Source organism: Lissotriton vulgaris, chromosome 7 (genome assembly GCF_964263255.1).
Source record: "Lissotriton vulgaris chromosome 7, aLisVul1.2, whole genome shotgun sequence".
NCBI lineage: Eukaryota > Metazoa > Chordata > Amphibia > Caudata > Salamandridae > Lissotriton > Lissotriton vulgaris.
This window is the reverse complement of record NC_141695.1, coordinates 1366160080-1366175581: the sequence shown is the minus strand read 5'-3', so window position 1 is coordinate 1366175581 and position 15502 is coordinate 1366160080.

The following is a 15502-nucleotide window of genomic DNA, read 5'->3' as shown; positions in this document are numbered from 1 at the left end:
CCCACGTGGTTATAGGCCCGTATTTGTATACTGATATTTTCACAATAAAGGTTTTTAAAACAAAACACGGTAGTAGTATTTACATTGGTAAAGTTTTTACTTTTAGTCACTGTTTTCGAATCAGTAAAAGGCAAGTGAAATAAAGCAGTCCAATTACATGACGGATAAAAGGTATAATATGTAGGAACGCAGTAAAGATAAATGGTCAAGGGCAGTTGTGTTTTTCATTTCTGCAACATAAAGTGATCGATAAGAATCTGATAATCAGGCGTATCGGCGACTAAGACAACAGGCCGAGTCTCTCTTACTCAACGGCTCCGTCATGGAACGAAGAAACGCCCTTTTTCTCGAAAAAGGAATATATTTTACTTGCAGGACAGTTGTAAATTTTCCGGGAAAGTACATTAGCCTGGAATATTATAACATATGTTTGAAAAAAAAATAATGTTCGAAAAAAATAAAAAGCGTATTTTTAGGTCATATGACCAAGCTTTTCATCATTAAATTAACAAAAGTAAAATGAACCAATGAAAAGTTTTATTAACAAGTCACATGACCTGTTATGCTTACGTTACGCGCTGCGCGCCGCGCCTCGGATCACTTCCGGGTGCGCTAACGCGGCGTGTCATAAAACGCATTACGCGACAACGTAGGTCAAGAATATAGTCTAAATGTCTCCACCAACCAGCGTTCAGAACACAACCCCTTTCAGCAGTCCAAAAAGTTCTGTTAAATGACAACAGAGGGGACAGGCAACAAGAACCATCAGTCAAAGAGGGGAGGGCAAATTCTTCTCTTCCGGGTCATGTTGGGGCGCTACCGGAACTGATCGAATTGGTAGTCTATAGTGTTTCTGGATGTTTCAGACTAAAGCTGGCGTCAGCATGAGACCACTACCATCTCGTAGCTCCGTCGTGGCCATTCCACGAGCAATCATGGCAGCCGCTCCCCACCAGAAGCCTGCGGGAGTCGGAGGCCCCCAAGACTTTTGTAGAATCTTCACGGCTGAGGGGACGCTTTTCGAGAATGGGACCCAAGCCCTATCAGGGAAGCGTCCGAGTTCCAAGGTGTCCCAGGGCCATTTTAGTGGACCAGGCCCAAAACCGAAGAGCCGGCCGCCATTTTGAGAGTCCTGTGGCAGCCGCCTATCGCTGCACCGCAAGAGCGGGAGCAACTTAACTACATGGTGAGCGAGACGCTGTAGTCGCAAGAGCGGGCGGTAAACAGCTGAATGGCGGAAGAGGCACAGTGTAGCAAAAGCGGGCGGAATGGCAACTAAAACGGTAAAGGGGCGCCCCACTACAGCGTGTCTTCAGGTCAAACGGATTGTGGGACAAAGTCCAGAATAGAAGAGTCATCAAAAGGCAAAAAGTTCCGCCGGACCCCGGGAGCCGGCCGCCTATGTCGGGGGCGATCTCAGGCTACACCAGTGCTATAAGACTTGGGGAGGGTGTCGGAGCCAAGCGTCTTCTCCGAGTCCGTGTCATCACACCGCCCCTCGGGGGCCTCCGTCAAGCGGTTTAGGGAGGTACCATATAACATTGTTTTCAAATGCAGTCAGGTCCACAAACGACCCTCACTTACTTTGGAATAGTGAAGCTGCAGTAGGTGGAAATAAGCTTCAGACAGTCTTACAAGCACTGCTTTTGTAAACATTTTTTGTTTTTTTTGTATTTTTGCACAGTTTTATATATTTTTTTTGTTTTTGATGGAGGGGAAACAACAAAGCACAGGCATTGAAAAAGGCTCAAACTCAGAACTCTGAACTATGGCACCCAATATCCAGGACTTTCCATCCGGATCTTGGCGCCTTGTGCTGCTTCCGACCTATTCACACATCGGTCCACTACTGACATCATCTTATAAACCAACGTTATGTAAATAGTTATTTAATAAAATGTTTTACCCTGTTTCTTTGCTGGTGTGTTGTCTATATTTTTAATATTTGCATAGGGTTTGTCGTTATTTTGGGCGGGGTGGGTGACGGAGCCGAGCTGTCTTGCAGCCCTCATGGTGTGGAGCTCAGTTCATCTCACTATTTTCGTATTTCTCATGAAGGGTTGTTTATAATATTTCTATTTTAGCGAGGTCAAAAAGAGATCCAATTAGTAGCCTACTGATTTTGCTCGATTACTTTTATTTTTTTACACGATTTTTCACGATCTGCAAAGACTAAACAGAGTATTGCGACTTTGTGCTTGTTTGTAAATAGAGAATGAACCAAAGAGAATCAATTGAAAAACAGTAAATGCTTGGATAATAATCAATCAAATGGAGAGACAAGCAGGCAGGACGGATTACAACGGGGGTAAAGGCCTGCGTTAACTACTCTTCACTATCTGCAAAGAGAGAGTACTACTAAGAGAAAAGAGGGGAGGGGGGCAGCGTTCAAAGCACATCAGCGTGCATAAATACGAAAATGTTTTTATCTATCACGTACTTTACATTTTAAAGCTTTTCATATTTGCTATTAAAAAACCAATGAAATTCACAGAAAAAACCATAGGTTATAGACCATATATAGTTAGGAATTAGCATTTACAAAACCTTATTTTACTCGCATAAAACCATTGAAATTCCATATATAGTTAGAAGCGCTAACTATATATCGCGCACCCGCAATCCACTGCTGATGATGTCACATATTACATCATTCATGACATGGTCAGTGACATCACTGATGACATCACTGATGACATCGCAAATGACATCACTGATGACATCACTGATGACAACTCAAATGACATCACTGATGACATCTCAAATGACATCACTGATGACATCACTGATGACAACTCAAATGACATCACTGATGACATCTCATTTGTCATCACTGATCACATCACTCATGTGATAATACAATGAACCTCTTCAGACTCTAATATAACCTTACATACACTCAGTATAAACAGACACTCACAGACTGTCACTCATCCATGGAGTTACTCACACACCTAGTCAGTCATGCAAAGAATCAATCACACCTCCATTTCCTCAACTATACAGTTATACAAACTTTACTTTTTCATATACTAACACATATTTACTCTCTTATACAATCCCTGACACAAGTTCACAATGATCCATACAGCCACTCACACATTCACTGGCTCTTATGCACAGTTATTTATATATGTCAACTCTCACATGTACTGTGTTTTACATATGTACTTACTTTGACATGTAGCACTGAGATAACCATTCACTCACCAATACACTCATGCACACATTCAGCCGCCCATACAGCTGTTTCCACATGCACTTTTGAAACCATACATCTAGTGAATCAACTGCTCACACATCTATGCACAGAGTCATACACCTCCCAGCCACCCACACACACACTCCGTCTCCCATACAAATACTTGGGCAACCAATCAATAACCCATATAGTTACTCATATAGCTACTTATCAACACATGCAACAGTTTACAGAACAACAGACATAATGATGCACAAATTAAGACAGTTTAGTCACTAACCCATGCACTCAGTGAGACACATTTAATCACTCACTCATACAGTCAGTCATGCACCTACTAAATCCTTCATCCAGTCACTTATACATCCACTCATTCTTCAATATGTAAGACATATTTTAACTTTACAGAAACATACAGTCACTGGATGTTGTCATCAGTGATGTCATCAGTGATGTCATTTGAGATGTCATCAGTGATGTCATCAGTGATGTCACTGACCATGTCATGAATGATGTAATATGTGACATCATCAGCAGTGGATTGCGGGTGCGCGATATATAGTTAGCGCTTCTAACTATATATGGAATTTCAATGGTTTTATGCGAGTAAAATAAGGTTTTGTAAATGCTAATTCCTAACTATATATGGTCTATAACCTATGGTTTTTTCTGTGAATATATATATATATATCAACAACATCTGATAATATGGTGATTAACTTGTCGAGTAAATAATTATCAGATATACAATTGAGACTATTAAATAAAGGATTGTCCTATTGCCCTAACAAGAACATTGATGTACATAGCATGTCGAGTGAACAAGCGGCGTTCGCGCTGCAAAACGTGTCTCAGACTTTTGGGCGAATAAATATCTGAAGCACTGATACCGGGGTCTGTGTCCTGTTTGCTGGCAGCGCGTGAATGAAGACGTGGCGGCTATTCCGACAGGATTCTCGAATATATATATATATATATATATATATATATATATATATATATATATATATATATATATATGCAACAGCTGCAGCCTCCCAGAGCTCCGTACTGAAACGACCAAGGAAAACCACACGAATCCAGCGTAAACGAAGGCACAAAGGTTTATTTAAAAGCTGAGCCTAACAAAATCTGACGCGTTTCGGGCATCCGCCCTTGCTCACAGACATATATATATATAATTATGGAATTGTACCCGTATAGTTACGCATTTTAATCAACTCTCGGGCATTTAGAGAGCTGATTATACACGCACGTGTCATCACGTGTGATACAAAGCGCTTTTGTCCTAGTTAACTGGGGACACGCTTTAAATGCAGTAACGCCCAATGTTGCCCCAGTACTACATAAACCCAGGACTTAAACAAACATTGTATGGGCACATATAATTTTGTTAACACTACATGTCCCAGCATGCCTCAAACTAAGGGGGGCGTGCCTAAGGCCAATGTGCATTGAAATAATGAAGGGACCACACAGTACAGCTACCGTGAACACGAACTACGGTTCGAAACGCGTAGGTGTTTGTCACGTTTTGAAATAAAAGAAACTGCAATTTGACATCAAGGCGTGTGCGGCGAATTATTGGTATTTCATATATATGTATATATATATATATATATATATATACACACATATATATATTACCTACTGGCAGTCGCCAGTAGGTATATATAGTTAGGATTTTTTTGAATAGGGATTTCTGAAAATTCTATGTTGAATAACTTTGGCGTTGATGGACGGAATTGGCTGAAATTTTCAGGAAAATGGCACATTTTGTTTCTGAGCGACCACTGAAAGTTTGGGGGGGTTTCGTCAAGCGGGGGCCGAGAAAAAAGGGGGGTCCCAAAACGTGTTTTTAACATTGAGTTTTCCATAGGGCGGTTGGACTCACTTTTAGCTCGAACGGCTGAATGGATTTCTATGAAACTTGGCAAAATTGTAGAGACTGTTTGCCCGATGTGCCTTTGCTAGGTCTCAAGATATGTGCTCCAGTGGATTTTGAGAAATTAACTTTCAAAAAAATATATATATCTGTGACAGCGTCCCGGTTAGCGCCCCGGTTCGCGTACCAGACGCGTGCCGGAACTTCGCGAGGAGAAGCGGATTGGCTCTCCGGTGACTCTCAACATTCTAAACAGTCCGGAGCGAGAGACAAGAGGTGGAAATAAACGAAGGGGGAAATGAATGAAAGGGGCAAGGTAGACCCCTCCTGACCCCCTAGGATTGATGTGGGGGCTATTAAAGGGCCCCGCGGGGCAAAAAAAAAATATATATAATTTTTTTTCGGATTTTTCCCGGGGAAGCGCTACCCGGTATGCGAACCGGGTAGCTCACCGGTAGCGTAACGGGAGTCCGCCATCTTGTGTTTTGGACGAATTTAGTCACAAGATGGAGGATAAACAATGTTGGGAATGGGTATAAGGGGGCACAGGAGACATATCCTGACCCCCTAGGTTTTCTGAGGGTGGTTGAGGAGGCCCATATATGTAAAAAAAATAAAACCTTTTTTTTCAAATGTTCGCACGGTTAGCGCCCGGTCCGCGTACCGGGTAGCGTTCCGGAAAGCGTAACAAGGGGAAAACAAAGGGAAATAGTAAAATAATATTTTAGAGTGCTTTGAGGTAGGGTAGCTCTGAATAGAGCTGTTGTGTTGTGTGGGTGATGTAAGTACCAACATGTAGGTACCAATGAAGAGTCTAAAATTCAATGTACACCGTCTCCTCTGTAGATATTTTGTATGTTCTAATATGGGTTATTTAAATGTAAATGTGTGGAAAAGCACTTCATGCTTTAAAGCAATTGTATTTTTGAACTGATTGTTCTTTCCTCTTAGTCCTCCTCTTTGGTTTTTTTTTCCCACACTCTTCTTCAGCATGATAGTTGATAAATTTGTTCCCTCAAAAAATTTATATACATAAAAAAATTATATTAAATACATATAAAATATATTTTTCCTTTAAAAGAAGAATACATTTTACAGCTTTTGATATTTGCTATTAAAAAACCATTGAAATTCACTGAAAAAACCATAGGTTATAGACCATACATAGTTAGGAATTAGCATTTACAAAACCTTGAAAATTCACTGAAAAAACCATAGGTTATAGACCATATATAGTTGGGAATTAGCATTTACAAAACCTTATTTCACTCACACAAAACCATTGAAATTTGCATATATAGTTAGTTGCACTAACTATATATCGCGCACCCGCAATCCACTGCTGATCATGTCACATATTACATCATTCATGACATGGTCAGTGACATCACTGATGACATCACTGATGACATCTCAAATGACATCACTGATGACATCACTGATGACATCACTGATGACAACATCCAGTGACTGTATGTTTCTGTAAAGTTAAAATATGTCTTACATATTGAAGAATGAGTGGATGTATAAGTGTCTGGATGAAGGATTTAGTAGGTGCATGACTGACTGTATGAGTGAGTGATTAAATGTGTCTCACTGAGTGCATGGGTTAGTGACTAAACTGTCTTAATTTGTGCATCATTATGTCTGTTGTTCTGTAAACTGCTGCATGTGTTGATCAGTAGCTATATGAGTAACTATATGGGTTATTGATTGGTTGCCCAAGTATTTGTATGGGAGACTGAGTGTGTGTGTGGGTGGCTGGGAGGTGTATGACTCTGTGCATAGATGTGTGAGCAGTTGATTCACTAGATGTATGGGTTCAAAAGTGCATGTGGAAACAGCTGTATGGGCGGTTGACTGTGTGCATGAGTGTATTGGTGAGTGAATGGATATCTTAGTGCTACATGTCAAAGTAAGTACATATGTAAAACACAGTACATGTGAGAGTTGACATATATAAATAACTGTGCATAAGAGCCAGTGAATGTGTGAGTGGCTGTATGGATCATTGTGAACTTGTATCAGGGATTGTATAAGAGAGTAAATATGTGTTAGTATATGTTTGAATAAGTAAGGTGTGTATAACTGTATAGTTGAGGAAATGGAGGTGTGATTGATTCTTTGCATGACTGACTAGGTATGTGAGTAACTCCATGGATGAGTGACAGTCTGTGAGTGTCTGTTTACACTGAGTGTATCTAAGGTTATATTAGAGTATGAAGAGGTTCATCGTATTATCACATGAATGATGTCATCAGTGATGTGATCAGTAATGTCAAATGAGATGTCATCAGTGATGTCATTTGAGATGTCATCAGTGATGTCATCAGTGATGTCATTTGAGATGTCATCAGTGATGTCATCAGTGATGTCATTTGAGATGTCATCAGTGATGTCATTAGTGATGTCACTGACCATGTCATGAATGATGTAATATGTGACATGATCAGCAGTGGATTGCGGGTGCGCGATATATAGTTAGTGCAACTAACTATATATGCGAATTTCAATGGTTTTGTGTGAGTAAAATAAGGTTTTGTAAATGCTAATTCCTAACTATATATGGTCTATAACCTATGGTTTTTTTCAGTGAATATAGATATATATATATATATATATATATATCACTGCCAACTCCTCCTGAAGAAAGAGCGAAGACCACACCTGGGGACATTGTTGGAGGCATTTATTTTCCACAGATCACAGGCGAATGCATTTCGGCACTTCTTTAGCCTTCCTCAGCGCCACAAGCGATTGGGAACCCTCCATCTTGCGCTGCAAAGTTGTACTGCTGCTTTCTGTAGCCCAGTGGCTCAGGCTCCGCCCAAGATGTAATTCTCCCCACCTGTAACACAGTCCGGGTGTAGTCCAGAACTGCAAGTACCAGCATGCAAAGCCTTGCATGCAGGAATCGGTGGAGCGGAATTTCGACACAGTGGTCAGATGGCGAAGCAGGATTGCGCAGATGGGGTCCAATCTGCCTTGTAGTGGTAAGTAAATGTCTCCTTGTGCCCCAGAACCGCTTCAACCCCAATGCTCAAGTTCAATACTTTGCGGGGGTAATCATCACCGTGTATGTCACCCACTGCCAGGAAAATGTCCTCACAACCGCTCTTTCTCTCATTGTGCACCGAGGCGGGCCCAGGCAGAATCCAATACCTTGGAGGTTACTTTGCCGAAGCGTTGTCACAGAATGTCCGGGCCACTTTGGTGAAGCGGGAGTCTTCGTAATGCGCCTCTGACACGCGCATAAAATATCACTGCCAACTCCTCCTGAAGAAAGAGCGAAGACCACACCTGGGGACATTGTTGGAGGCATTTATTTTCCACAGATCACAGGCGAATGCATTTCGGCACTTCTTTAGCCTTCCTCAGCTCCACAAGCGATTGGGAACCCTCCATCTTGCGCTGCAAAGTTGTACTGCTGCTTTCTGTAGCCCAGTGGCTCAGGCTCCGCCCAAGATGTAATTCTCCCCACCTGTAACACAGTCCGGGTGTAGTCCAGAACTGCAAGTACCAGCATGCAAAGCCTTGCATGCAGGAATCGGTGGAGCGGAATTTCGACACAGTGGTCGGATGGCGAAGCAGGATTGCGCAGATGGGGTCCAATCTGCCTTGTAGTGGTAAGTAAATGTCTCCTTGTGCCCCAGAACCGCTTCAACCCCAATGCTCAAGTTCAATACTTCGCGGGGGTAATCATCACCGTGTATGTCACCCACTGCCAGGAAAATGTCCTCACAACCGCTCTTTCTCTCATTGTGCACCGAGGCGGGCCCAGGCAGAATCCAATACCTTGGAGGTTACTTTGCCGAAGCGTTGTCACAGAATGTCCGGGCCACTTTGGTGAAGCGGGAGTCTTAGTAATGCGCCTCTGACACGCGCATAAAATATCACTGCCAACTCCTCCTGAAGAAAGAGCGAAGACCACACCTGGGGACATTGTTGGAGGCATTTATTTTCCACAGATCACAGGCAAATGCATTTCGGCACTTCTTTAGCCTTCCTCAGCGCCACAAGCGATTGGGAACCCTCCATCTTGCGCTGCAAAGTTGTACTGCTGCTTTCTGTAGCCCAGTGGCTCAGGCTCCGCCCAAGATGTAATTCTCCCCACCTGTAACACAGTCCGGGTGTAGTCCAGAACTGCAAGTACCAGCATGCAAAGCCTTGCATGCAGGAATCGGTGGAGCGGAATTTCGACACAGTGGTCGGATGGCGAAGCAGGATTGTGCAGATGGGGTCCAATCTGCCTTGTAGTGGTAAGTAAATGTCTCCTTGTGCCCCAGAACCGCTTCAACCCCAATGCTCAAGTTCAATACTTCGCGGGGGTAATCATCACCGTGTATGTCACCCACTGCCAGGAAAATGTCCTCACAACCGCTCTTCCTCTCATTGTGCACCGAGGCGGGCCCAGGCAGAATCCAATACCTTGGAGGTTACTTTGCCGAAGCGTTGTCACAGAATGTCCGGGCCACTTTGGTGAAGCGGGAGTCTTCGTAATGCGCCTCTGACACGCGCATAAAATATCACTGCCAACTCCTCCTGAAGAAAGAGCGAAGACCACACCTGGGGACATTGTTGGAGGCATTTATTTTCCACAGATCACAGGCGAATGCATTTCGGCACTTCTTTAGCCTTCGTCAGCGCCACAAGCGATTGGGAACCCTCCATCTTGCGCTGCAAAGTTGTACTGCTGCTTTCTGTAGCCCAGTGGCTCAGGCTCCGCCCAAGATGTAATTCTCCCCACCTGTAACACAGTCCGGGTGTAGTCCAGAACTGCAAGTACCAGCATGCAAAGCCTTGCATGCAGGAATCGGTGGAGCGGAATTTCGACACAGTGGTCGGATGGCGAAACAGGATTGCGCAGATGGGGTCCAATCTGCCTTGTAGTGGTAAGTAAATGTCTCCTTGTGCCCCAGAACCGCTTCAACCCCAATGCTCAAGTTCAATACTTCGCGGGGGTAATCATCACCGTGTATGTCACCCACTGCCAGGAAAATGTCCTCACAACCGCTCTTTCTCTCATTGTGCACCGAGGCGGGCCCAGGCAGAATCCAATACCTTGGAGGTTACTTTGCCGAAGCGTTGTCACAGAATGTCCGGGCCACTTTGGTGAAGCGGGAGTCTTCGTAATGCGCCTCTGACACGCGCATAAAATATCACTGCCAACTCCTCCTGAAGAAAGAGCGAAGACCACACCTGGGGACATTGTTGGAGGCATTTATTTTCCACAGATCACAGGCGAATGCATTTCGGCACTTCTTTAGCCTTCCTCAGCGCCACAAGCGATTGGGAACCCTCCATCTTGCGCTGCAAAGTTGTACTGCTGCTTTCTGTAGCCCAGTGGCTCAGGCTCCGCCCAAGATGTAGTTCTCCCCACCTGTAACACAGTCCGGGTGTAGTCCAGAACTGCAAGTACCAGCATGCAAAGCCTTGCATGCAGGAATCGGTGGAGCGGAATTTCGACACAGTGGTCGGATGGCGAAGCAGGATTGCGCAGATGGGGTCCAATCTGCCTTGTAGTGGTAAGTAAATGTCTCCTTGTGCCCCAGAACCGCTTCAACCCCAATGCTCGAGTTCAATACTTCGCGGGGGTAATCATCACTGTGTATGTCACCCACTGCCAGGAAAATGTCCTCACAACCGCTCTTTCTCTCATTGTGCACCGAGGCGGGCCCAGGCAGAATCCAATACCTTGGAGGTTACTTTGCCGAAGCGTTGTCACAGAATGTCCGGGCCACTTTGGTGAAGCGGGAGTCTTCGTAATGCGCCTCTGACACGCGCATAAAATATCACTGCCAACTCCTCCTGAAGAAAGAGCGAAGACCACACCTGGGGACATTGTTGGAGGCATTTATTTTCCACAGATCACAGGCGAATGCATTTCGGCACTTCTTTAGCCTTCCTCAGCGCCACAAGCGATTGGGAACCCTCCATCTTGCGCTGCAAAGTTGTACTGCTGCTTTCTGTAACCCAGTGGCTCAGGCTCCGCCCAAGATGTAATTCTCCCCACCTGTAACACAGTCCGGGTGTAGTCCAGAACTGCAAGTACCAGCATGCAAAGCCTTGCATGCAGGAATCGGTGGAGCGGAATTTCGACACAGTGGTCGGATGGCGAAGCAGGATTGCGCAGATGGGGTCCAATCTGCCTTGTAGTGGTAAGTAAATGTCTCCTTGTGCCCCAGAACCGCTTCAACCCCAATGCTCAAGTTCAATACTTCGCGGGGGTAATCATCACCGTGTATGTCACCCACTGCCAGGAAAAAGTCCTCACAACCGCTCTTTCTCTCATTGTGCACCGAGGCGGGCCCAGGCAGAATCCAATACCTTGGAGGTTACTTTGCCGAAGCGTTGTCACAGAATGTCCGGGCCACTTTGGTGAAGCGGGAGTCTTCGTAATGCGCCTCTGACACGCGCATAAAATATCACTGCCAACTCCTCCTGAAGAAAGAGCGAAGACCACACCTGGGGACATTGTTGGAGGCATTTATTTTCCACAGATCACAGGCGAATGCATTTCGGCACTTCTTTAGCCTTCCTCAGCGCCACAAGCGATTGGGAACCCTCCATCTTGCGCTGCAAAGTTGTACTGCTGCTTTCTGTAGCCCAGTGGCTCAGGCTCCGCCCAAGAAGTAATTCTCCCCACCTGTAACACAGTCCGGGTGTAGTCCAGAACTGCAAGTACCAGCATGCAAAGCCTTGCATGCAGGAATCGGTGGAGCGGAATTTCGACACAGTGGTCGGATGGCGAAGCAGGATTGCGCAGATGGGGTCCAATCTGCCTTGTAGTGGTAAGTAAATGTCTCCTTGTGCCCCAGAACCGCTTCAACCCCAATGCTCAAGTTCAATACTTCGCGGGGGTAATCATCACCGTGTATGTCACCCACTGCCAGGAAAATGTCCTCACAACCGCTCTTTCTCTCATTGTGCACCGAGGCGGGCCCAGGCAGAATCCAATACCTTGGAGGTTACTTTGCCGAAGCGTTGTCACAGAATGTCCGGGCCACTTTGGTGAAGCGGGAGTCTTCGTAATGCGCCTCTGACACGCGCATAAAATATCACTGCCAACTCCTCCTGAAGAAAGAGCGAAGACCACACCTGGGGACATTGTTGGAGGCATTTATTTTCCACAGATCACAGGCGAATGCATTTCGGCACTTCTTTAGCCTTCCTCAGCGCCACAAGCGATTGGGAACCCTCCATCTTGCGCTGCAAAGTTGTACTGCTGCTTTCTGTAGCCCAGTGGCTCAGGCTCCGCCCAAGATGTAATTCTCCCCACCTGTAACACAGTCCGGGTGTAGTCCAGAACTGCAAGTACCAGCATGCAAAGCCTTGCATGCAGGAATCGGTGGAGCGGAATTTCGACACAGTGGTCGGATGGCGAAGCAGGATTGCGCAGATGGGGTCCAATCTGCCTTGTAGTGGTAAGTAAATGTCTCCTTGTGCCCCAGAACCGCTTCAACCCCAATGCTCAAGTTCAATACTTCGCGGGGGTAATCTTCACCGTGTATGTCACCCACTGCCAGGAAAATGTCCTCACAACCGCTCTTTCTCTCATTGTGCACCGAGGCGGGCCCAGGCAGAATCCAATACCTTGGAGGTTACTTTGCCGAAGCGTTGTCACAGAATGTCCGGGCCACTTTGGTGAAGCGGGAGTCTTCGTAATGCGCCTCTGACACGCGCATAAAATATCACTGCCAACTCCTCCTGAAGAAAGAGCGAAGACCACACCTGGGGACATTGTTGGAGGCATTTATTTTCCACAGATCACAGGCGAATGCATTTCGGCACTTCTTTAGCCTTCCTCAGCTCCACAAGCGATTGGGAACCCTCCATCTTGCGCTGCAAAGTTGTACTGCTGCTTTCTGTAGCCCAGTGGCTCAGGCTCCGCCCAAGATGTAATTCTCCCCACCTGTAACACAGTCCGGGTGTAGTCCAGAACTGCAAGTACCAGCATGCAAAGCCTTGCATGCAGGAATCGGTGGAGCGGAATTTCGACACAGTGGTCGGATGGCGAAGCAGGATTGCGCAGATGGGGTCCAATCTGCCTTGTAGTGGTAAGTAAATGTCTCCTTGTGCCCCAGAACCGCTTCAACCCCAATGCTCAAGTTCAATACTTCGCGGGGGTAATCATCACCGTGTATGTCACCCACTGCCAGGAAAATGTCCTCACAACCGCTCTTTCTCTCATTGTGCACCGAGGCGGGCCCAGGCAGAATCCAATACCTTGGAGGTTACTTTGCCGAAGCGTTGTCACAGAATGTCCGGGCCACTTTGGTGAAGCGGGAGTCTTAGTAATGCGCCTCTGACACGCGCATAAAATATCACTGCCAACTCCTCCTGAAGAAAGAGCGAAGACCACACCTGGGGACATTGTTGGAGGCATTTATTTTCCACAGATCACAGGCAAATGCATTTCGGCACTTCTTTAGCCTTCCTCAGCGCCACAAGCGATTGGGAACCCTCCATCTTGCGCTGCAAAGTTGTACTGCTGCTTTCTGTAGCCCAGTGGCTCAGGCTCCGCCCAAGATGTAATTCTCCCCACCTGTAACACAGTCCGGGTGTAGTCCAGAACTGCAAGTACCAGCATGCAAAGCCTTGCATGCAGGAATCAGTGGAGCGGAATTTCGACACAGTGGTCGGATGGCGAAGCAGGATTGTGCAGATGGGGTCCAATCTGCCTTGTAGTGGTAAGTAAATGTCTCCTTGTGCCCCAGAACCGCTTCAACCCCAATGCTCAAGTTCAATACTTCGCGGGGGTAATCATCACCGTGTATGTCACCCACTGCCAGGAAAATGTCCTCACAACCGCTCTTCCTCTCATTGTGCACCGAGGCGGGCCCAGGCAGAATCCAATACCTTGGAGGTTACTTTGCCGAAGCGTTGTCACAGAATGTCCGGGCCACTTTGGTGAAGCGGGAGTCTTCGTAATGCGCCTCTGACACGCGCATAAAATATCACTGCCAACTCCTCCTGAAGAAAGAGCGAAGACCACACCTGGGGACATTGTTGGAGGCATTTATTTTCCACAGATCACAGGCGAATGCATTTCGGCACTTCTTTAGCCTTCCTCAGCGCCACAAGCGATTGGGAACCCTCCATCTTGCGCTGCAAAGTTGTACTGCTGCTTTCTGTAGCCCAGTGGCTCAGGCTCCGCCCAAGATGTAGTTCTCCCCACCTGTAACACAGTCCGGGTGTAGTCCAGAACTGCAAGTACCAGCATGCAAAGCCTTGCATGCAGGAATCGGTGGAGCGGAATTTCGACACAGTGGTCGGATGGCGAAGCAGGATTGCGCAGATGGGGTCCAATCTGCCTTGTAGTGGTAAGTAAATGTCTCCTTGTGCCCCAGAACCGCTTCAACCCCAATGCTCGAGTTCAATACTTCGCGGGGGTAATCATCACTGTGTATGTCACCCACTGCCAGGAAAATGTCCTCACAACCGCTCTTTCTCTCATTGTGCACCGAGGCGGGCCCAGGCAGAATCCAATACCTTGGAGGTTACTTTGCCGAAGCGTTGTCACAGAATGTCCGGGCCACTTTGGTGAAGCGGGAGTCTTCGTAATGCGCCTCTGACACGCGCATAAAATATCACTGCCAACTCCTCCTGAAGAAAGAGCGAAGACCACACCTGGGGACATTGTTGGAGGCATTTATTTTCCACAGATCACAGGCGAATGCATTTCGGCACTTCTTTAGCCTTCCTCAGCGCCACAAGCGATTGGGAACCCTCCATCTTGCGCTGCAAAGTTGTACTGCTGCTTTCTGTAACCCAGTGGCTCAGGCTCCGCCCAAGATGTAATTCTCCCCACCTGTAACACAGTCCGGGTGTAGTCCAGAACTGCAAGTACCAGCATGCAAAGCCTTGCATGCAGGAATCGGTGGAGCGGAATTTCGACACAGTGGTCGGATGGCGAAGCAGGATTGCGCAGATGGGGTCCAATCTGCCTTGTAGTGGTAAGTAAATGTCTCCTTGTGCCCCAGAACCGCTTCAACCCCAATGCTCAAGTTCAATACTTCGCGGGGGTAATCATCACCGTGTATGTCACCCACTGCCAGGAAAATGTCCTCACAACCGCTCTTTCTCTCATTGTGCACCGAGGCGGGCCCAGGCAGAATCCAATACCTTGGAGGTTACTTTGCCGAAGCGTTGTCACAGAATGTCCGGGCCACTTTGGTGAAGCGGGAGTCTTCGTAATGCGCCTCTGACACGCGCATAAAATATCACTGCCAACTCCTCCTGAAGAAAGAGCGAAGACCACACCTGGGGACATTGTTGGAGGCATTTATTTTCCACAGATCACAGGCGAATGCATTTCGGCACTTCTTTAGCCTTCCTCAGCGCCACAAGCGATTGGGAACCCTCCATCTTGCGCTGCAAAGTTGTACTGCTGCTTTCTGTAGCCCAGTGGCTCA